The sequence below is a fragment of the Rousettus aegyptiacus genome, unplaced genomic scaffold (genome assembly GCF_014176215.1).
Source record: "Rousettus aegyptiacus isolate mRouAeg1 unplaced genomic scaffold, mRouAeg1.p scaffold_m13_p_17, whole genome shotgun sequence".
Lineage (NCBI taxonomy): Eukaryota > Metazoa > Chordata > Mammalia > Chiroptera > Pteropodidae > Rousettus > Rousettus aegyptiacus.
Window position 1 is genome coordinate 23,645,728 of NW_023416292.1, and position 8,330 is coordinate 23,654,057.

General features: G+C 48.4%; 1 long non-coding RNA gene across 1 annotated transcript; it reads right to left on the bottom strand.

The window, feature by feature from the left end:
• Nucleotides 1–784: 784 nt before the first annotated feature.
• On the bottom strand, nucleotides 785–3,619 carry LOC118612944. Its single transcript, XR_004955291.1, has 2 exons — nucleotides 2,827–3,619; nucleotides 785–2,484 (listed from the first exon to the last, which is right to left on the bottom strand). It is a non-coding gene; the product is annotated as an uncharacterized LOC118612944 (long non-coding RNA).
• Between the last annotated feature and the right edge of the window lie 4,711 nt (nucleotides 3,620–8,330).

An 8,330-nucleotide genomic window follows, 5' to 3' on the forward strand; every position in this document is an offset into this window, starting at 1 on the left:
TGGGTAGAATAAGTAGTTATAAAGAAAAGAGGTTTTCATGAGTAGCGTCCTAGAAGTGTTCTTAACTTTGGTAAAGATGCGTATGAGCCTGCAAAAGAGATTGTTTCTCTGCCTCCTCCTTTAGAGGAAAAAAAAAAGGAGTGACAACTTACTTCACAGGGTTGTGAGGATCTGCTTATACAAACAAGTGCTGTGTAAAAGTCGTCTTTATATTGGAGCGACCACTGTTTAATAATAGACCATTTTTAAAACGTGTCCTGTAACTGGCAATCTTGCTCTTATCTTGTAACACCCCAAATCATGTGTGTGGTCCCATCTCAATTATTCATGAGAACTTTATCCACTAAGTAAACTCAATTTATCAGCTTTTCTCTAATCATCCTTTTTATTCGCTCTCTTTTTCCTCATAATATGCCAAAATAAAGTCTGAAGAATTCAACTGACAAAACTTTTTTTTCTCATCAGCTTTGTATACTTTCAAATGGAGTTGCTCCTACAGATATATTTTGGGATGACTACTTTTCCTGTCAACTTTTTTGTTGACATACTGCTTTTATTGCAAAAATATACCTTCAATTCTGCACCTACTCACTTTTCTCACTTTGTTTCTGGCCTTGGCAATACCTCTGTATTTACATCGTCAATGTAAGACCATGGATTGTGAAAACGGCAAGAGTTCCTAGTGTCTTCTCCCAATTAATGGGTGAACACTATGACATATGCCTACCTGTTCCGTGTATTTTATTAGAAATTGGGTCACATGCAAAAGAATAAATCTTCTGCACACCTTTCCAAATACTTTTTATTACAATTTCTAAAGTACATCAAGATTTTCAAGGGTTTATGAAAAAAAGCAGTATAAACAATACTAATGTCACTTATTCGTATAAACACAATAAACTATGCTGTTTAGTCCTTTGCATGATTTTTTTTGAATTTTTATTCCTTTTCAGGTTTGTAAATTCTTAAACAGGTAACACACTACATTATTTCTAAGCTGTCAGAAAATAACTAAAGTTTTGAGTATTAATACATTAAAACTTTAACCGTTTTCTCCCCTCTGTTCTCCCAGGAGTTCTGGGAAATAGAACCTGCAGCCTTCCAGACTGCTTACAGCAGAAGGTACAGAAGCGCTGGCTTGGGGCTAGGACACGGGGTAAACGAACAGCTCACCAGTGTCTCCACAGCAGCTAGCAGAGTTCCTATTAAATGCGTGAGCCTAGAAACTGATTAACTCAACTTATCATTTTGCATTAAATCATGATTCCTGGACATGTACTGCTAGAACCCAAAGCATTTACGTGCCAGCATGGTGACTATAGTTAATAATACTGCACTGCGTATTTAAAAGTTGCTGAGAGATCTTAAAAGGTCTCACCAGAATAAAAATTCTGTAAATACATACGGTGACAGATGTCAACTAGACTTACTGACCATTTTTCAACCTACACAAATATCGAATCATGTTCCATACCCAAAACTAATGTATGTCAATTATAACTCAAGAAAAAAAGTGAACCTGCAGTCTTCCACGATTCTTCTTTCAGAAGATGGACTCCAATGCCCCTCCTCTTGAATATACACGGACTATGTGACTGGTTTCTGACAAAGGAAATGTGGCAATAGTGATGCTATGCAATTTACAAGGCCAAGTCATGAGAAGGATAGTTTTTTCCTCTCTCTCGCTCCTGAGGAAGACGGCCACCATGCCTGAAGACACTCCAGAAGTCTGCTGAGAAGCCAGTCTGGGGGGTACCATGTAAGAGAACCATATTAAATGCAGATACTCCAGCCCCAGTCAAGCCTTCAAATGACAGCTTCCTCGACCGACACCTTGGCTGCAACCTAAGAGATTTCAGGCCAGAAATATTTGGCTAAAACCCATAGAAAAGGTAGTAGAAAATAAATTACCTAAAATCGGAGGTAATTTGGTCCTCATCAATAGATGATACACGTTCTCTGAAGCTGTTTTACCTGTTAAATGGCAACTGACGTGCACCCTGCCAAGCTGTTAGGAGGGTTAGGTGAAGAGCAGATGTTTTACTGATTTATTGAACAGTCTGAACCAAGCAGAATACAAACATCGAACAGTTTTATTTTCCATTTGAAGCCTTCGGCTGAAGCCCTACTGAGCTTTCCACACTGCCCTGCTGCTTCCCGAGAACAATAGTGAACACTCACACAGTCTATAGCATGCTTTCAGATCCAAGATCACAGTTAATCCTCAGAATCACCCTCGGAAATTTGATTACAATCACTATTTCATTAGATAGAAAAATGGAGGCGAAGGGAAGGTGTAAGATCTATTTGTGTGTGGGTGAGACCACGGTCCCAAGAATCCACAGACCGACCGCCGAGAGAGCGCTCCGCTCATACCCAGGCAGTGCATGAACACCAGGCCTGTGTGTCTCCAAAGTGTTAGGAAGTGCCAGCAGCTGAATTCCAGCTTGACCGGACCCGTGGTCAACATCAGGAGATCGGAATCTGGGGGTTGGAGAGGAGGAAAGAAAGGATAGAAAGCCCCAGAATATGCATCTTTAACAGGCTCCTCAACGATGTGAATCCACTGCAAGATTTGAGAGTCAATAAATTAACGGAAAGGAATCGGGGACCGTCACGTTCTACACTTAAAACCGGCCCACTCAACACTCCTTAACTTGCTGTTAGAACCAAACGGTGAAAAACTTTCAATTTCAAAACATCCTCGACAGCGAAAACATTTTCCCAGTCACCAGACATTTCCTACCCCGAGTCTTAATCCTAATGCATGTTACTTACTAAGGTGACCCCACACCCTAGCAATTCCCTCACAGCCAGGATGCCTACCCTGGTCTGGGGGCGCGGGGCCGAGACCATGCTCCTCTCTGCTCCCAACCTCTCGAGGCCCTTTCTCACACATCCACCCTATTCTGGGTTCCAGAGACCGACTCTCGAGACTGAAAAAGGCAAGGAAGGAAAATATGGACTCAGACCAAGTCCGAAGCTGCGCGTAAAACTGAACGACGGCCCACGATGGTGGTGGTGGTGGTGGTGGTGGTGGTGGTGGTGGTGGTGGCGGCGGCGGCAGCCGACACACCCAGTCAGCCCGCGGCCGAGCAAGGTACTTGCGGCCGCTCTAGGGTTACGCATTTCGTTTCCAAGTCTGGCCGCTCTAGGCCTCCAAACCTCGTTTCCTATCGTTGGCCGCTCTAGAACTCCACATCTCGTTTTCTTTGGCCGTTCTAGAACTCCGCATCTCGTTTCCCATGTCAGGCCTTTCTAGGACTCCGTCTCGTTTTCCCTCGCCAGTCGCTCCAAGATTCTGTGTCTCGTTTCCCAGGTCAAGGCCGCTCTAGGACTCCGTCTCGTTTTCCCTCGCCAGTCGCTCTAGGACTCCGCGTCTCGTTTTCCATACGCCGCTCTAGGATTCCGCGGCTCGTTTCCCAGGCGAAGGCCGCTCTAGGACACTGCGTCTCGTTTCCCACGTCAGGCCGTTCTAGGACTCCGTCTCGTTTTCCCTCGCCAGTCGCTCTAGGACTCCGCGTCTCGTTTTCCATCGGCCGCTCTAGGATTCCGCGTCTCGTTTCCCTTCGCCAGTCGCTCTAGGATTCCGTCTCGTTTTCAATCAGCCGCTCTAGGATTCTGCGATTCGTTTCCTATGTCTGGCCGTTCTAGGACTCCGTCTCGTTTTCCCTCGCCAGTCGCTCTAGGATTCTGCGTCTCGTTTCCCAGGTCAATGCCGCTCTAGGACTCCGTCTCGTTTTCCCTCGCCAGTCGCTCTAGGACTCCACGTCTCGTTTTCCATACGCCGCTCTAGGATTCCGCGGCTCGTTTCCCAGTCCAAGGCCGCTCTAGGACACCGCGTCTCGTTTCCCACGTCAGGCCGTTCTAGGACTCCGTCTCGTTTCCCATCGCCAGTCGCTCTAGGATTCCGCGTCTCGTTTCCCATCGCCAGTCGCTCTAGGATTCCGCGTCTCGTTTCCCATCGCCAGTCGCTCTAGGATTCCGCATCTCGTTTCCCGTGTCAGGCCGTTCTAGGACTCCGCGTCTCGTTTTCCATCGGCCGTTCTAGGATTCTGCGTCTCGTTTCCCATGTCAAGGCCGTTCTAGGATTCCGCGTCTCGTTTCCCACCGCCTCACCTGGAGTCAACTCCCATTTCTTTGACGTTCAGTTCTTTTTCGAAGTGAATCACGTAATCAGAATTTTAAACGTGTGGGACTCGTACATATTTTAAACTGAAAACACAGGTGAAGCATAGACCATTACCTATTGAAAATACTTTAGAAAAATAGAATACCTACGTTTAAAAAAAAATCCTTCTGACAATGCCAAAATTAATAAAGTATAAGGTGAAGTTCCACCCTGTCCCTCCTTAGTCTTATCTAATTTTCCTGAGGTAGAAGCCACTGTCACCGTTAGCTTGGAATTTGTATGTATAATTCTGATGTTTCTCTAGCGAGACAAAGACAAAGGGCAAGGGGGTTAGGAATTAGGCTATTTTACATTTAGTTTTTTCTCCATCACTTAACATTTTCACTTCATATCTTAGACATGTTTATGAGTCACATAGGTCCATCTCATTTAGTGGCATCAAATACAATTTTCCAGGCCACTACATATTGATAGACTTTTCTTTCTCTTCATTCTTTCAAATTTTTTTAAAAACCAGCCCCAAATAATTAACTTAGCTTTACTGCTATAAAATAACAATTACAAGTGCTGTTATTCATCAATTTTATTATGCCAACGAGAATGGTGGTATTGCATAGATTAAACTGTTTTAACAGAACCTCATCATTTATCGCAACGTTATCTTGTGTGTTAATGAGGTTCCCTGGTATGTTTTAACTCCAAAACTGTTAGTTCTGTAAATTTCTGTTTTCCTTAACCTAGCCATCTGAGGGCACTAGACTAAAGCTTCATCTTCCACTTCGACTTCTTACAAATATTCAGTAAGTCTGTAGTCATTAAAAGCACTAGCATGAAGAAAATGTGCTCACAATCCTGGTCACTTTTTCCAGCATACCTCATTGAAGCCTCCAGTTCAAACTTCTCTAACAAACTGTATAATGGGGGTAAATGCTCAGCTTTTCTTGGACTTGATTGAACTGTTTATATGTTATTCTCTCCCATTTTGGAGGCCCATCTGCATCAAGCAAACGGCTCTCATATTTGTATGAAACTCCAACGTGTGACAGCTGAATAGGCCCTCCACCTGGTTTGTGTGTGCTTATTAAGTACGTCGACCACAAGACTCGTGCACACTCCAGCCCAGGGTCAAGCGGACAGCCTGCTGGGCTTCCCTGTAGTCGAACAGCTCTGAGGAGGACTGGTTCCCACTCGTCTGTTTGGAAGATTCACATACAGCAGCACCTAGATGAGTGTCCTGGGGGAGAGGGATTATTTTAAACTTATTCTACTCTACTGAAAATATTTTCGGCACTCAGCACAGAGACAGGAAGAAATGTTACCTACAAAACCAAATGAAAGATGGAGGGTTACCTGGGTGAGAAAACAAGCGCCGGGAGGCTGACGTGGTTGTGGACTACGTCGTCGACTCAAAGGGGAGAAAGAAAAAGACTTAGAGGCTTGGAAACAGCCTGCGGGAACGAGCTCGTATGTGGACGGACCCAAGGCAAAACCGTCTGCGTCCCATCTGAATCTCCACTAACCCAGCGTCAAGGGTTTCAGTGAGCGATGGACGGGCCGATCCGCCTGACAGATGTCAGCAACTGTTTTCTCGGCATTTGCTCGTTTTTGAACACAGTGATCACTGCTACCAGAGCGGAGGGTGTGGGCAGGCTCAAAAAAAAAAGAAAATGCTTTCTTTCACTAAGACGAACCCCGACACTGCCACCGTTAAGGGTCCAGTTTGCAAGAGTCCACACCAATCCTGAACCTTAGATATGGCGAAGTGACCCGGCGGAAGCCACCGTCACCTGCTGGCAGGCTGACCACGAGACCCCCTGACGGAGGCCAGCTGCGCCCGTGTGGGGCTTGGTGCAGCTCTCCGTGCCGGCGGCCTCTGTCACACCCGCCTGATGGAAGCTCTGGTCACGCCAGCCCCAGCTCAGCGGGGCATCAGAATGGAGTGACTTCCCCCTAACCGCCGTTCTAACGGGGTTCTTCTGACTCCCTTCCCAGCCTTCGATGACACTTTGGGCAGATCCCGCAGCTTTCTGTATTAAAGATTCCATTCAGTTTGTTTTTAATTAAAAAACTTGTTACCTTTTGAATAAGTTATAGAGCCACAGGTTCAAAATACAAAAAGTACAAATGCGCATACACTGAAAAATCTCCCTCTGATTTTTCTCCCGTTGAGTTTGATGATATTGTGGTTCCACAGGAAAATGTGCTCCCTTCACCGTCGGGTACTGAGTCACTCAGGCCGCTGTGTCGCGGTGTCTGTGATGTGCCGTGAAGTCCAGCACCCCGAAGTCCGGCTCCCCGCTTCGTCAGCCCCCCTTCCCGTCCCCGCGCGAGCCGCTCACGCGGAACCACGCGGCGGCCCGGGGCCTGCGGCGGCTGCGCCCGGGTGACGGACGTGTGGGTTGCTTCCCAGCTTATGAATGGCACTGCTCCGAACCTCCACTTCCAGGACAGGTGCTCATTCCCCCCAGGACATGCGACGAGGATCGCGGCCCCGGGGATGGTGAACTCCGCAAGGAGCCGCCCGGCGGCCGCGCGGCTCGGTCACACGTCAGCTTCTCTTTAAAAGAATTTCAGCCATTCCCATAGGTGTGCAGTGGTACTTTGTTACAGTTTTACCTGAATTCCCCTCATGGCTAATGATGCTGAGGTCTTTCCATGCCACCTATTTATTTTTACTGAGGTCAAAATTTCAAATCTTTAAATGGGGGACTGCGATTGTCCCCCCAGTGCTGAGCTGCGAGAGCTCTTTACATAATTCTGGATACAAGCTGTATTATCAGATATGTGCCCTGCAAGTATTTCTCCCAGTATGAGGCTTCTCCTTTTATTTTTATTAACATTGCTTTTCAAAGAAGTTTTCAATTTTGCTAAAGTTAAATGACCTATTTTTCTTTTATGGTCTGTGTTCTCTGTGTCCTATTTTTTTTAATTATTTACTTCGAACTTATATTTTCTCTCTCTTTTTTTTTTGTTTTGTTTTTTAGAAATGTCGGTTTTAGGTTTCTCTTGTCTGGATCATAATTTCTGCACACGGCGCGAGGCGAGAACGCAGTCTCTGCTTCCTTCTCCCCCGGGGCTGCTCCCAGAACGGGTTCCGCTGGGTCCCCGGGACCCTCTCGTCTCCCCCAGACGCACTGATTCGGAAACACGCTCTTGCCGTCTCCCCTTCTCCACATGGCCAAGAGCTCACTCTCCCTCCAGGACTTCTCTGCCCTCCGGAGCCTGTCCAGCCCCTCGAGGGCACGTCACACCTTCAGTGCAAACCCAGCGGCTCTACCGCTGTGATGGACTCCCGCCCCGAACAGGCTGGCAGCCCCGGGAGGGGCCTCTGCATTTGCCTTTAGGTTCCTAGTACCTGGCACGAGGCCCAAACCAGACGAGCGCTGCCGCCTTCGCCTGAGCCCACGAAGAATGGCCATGCTGCATGCGGCCCGCTCTCCGGACGCCGAATCCTTCTGTAAGACGTTCTTTCTCCAGAACGCCCGTTCCTTCCGTCTTCAGGGCGCTCGCCACTCACGGCTCACAGCTCCCAGAGGGTGTTTGCTCTCCACCTGGAAGGCGGTCTGCGGAGCTCCATCCCGGGAACAGAGAGGACACTGTGGACTCAGACGCCCCGCGCGGACACGGGGGGCGGGCGCCGCAGCAGCGCAGCCGGGAGGCGGCCGGGGAAGGGGGCGGGAGGCGCGGAGCCCTCGCCGGCGCCGGAGTCCCGGCGTGGGGGCCAGAAGTGCAGCCTGCTGCGCGGCCACGGCTGCGGCGGGCGCGGTGACAGCGCCTGGGCCAAGGGACGCGTCTCCGCGGACGGGGCGGCCCCGTCCCCTCCGACCCAGGGCGCCCGCTCTCTTACCCCCTGGGGACAAACCCAGGTGTCTCCGGACGTGATAAAATTGTTACTCCAAACTCAAATTACACCAATTGTCCCCTCTCCCCCTTTTCCATTTCACAGATAGTTGTGACAAGTCGATCTGTTGGTGCCACCCTTGCGGTGAGGACGGCACTTCGCCTCTGCGGTCCTCCCCGAAACCTGTCGCCTCAGCAGAGTAATGAGAAGAGCATCAGTCAGACCCGAACCGAGTGGCATTCTGCAAAAAGCCTGCCGAGTACTGTCACAACTGTCACGGTCATCGAGAACACAAAGAAGTCTGAGGAACTGCCAGAGCCCATGGAGACGTGACAACTGAGTGTAACGCGGTTTCCT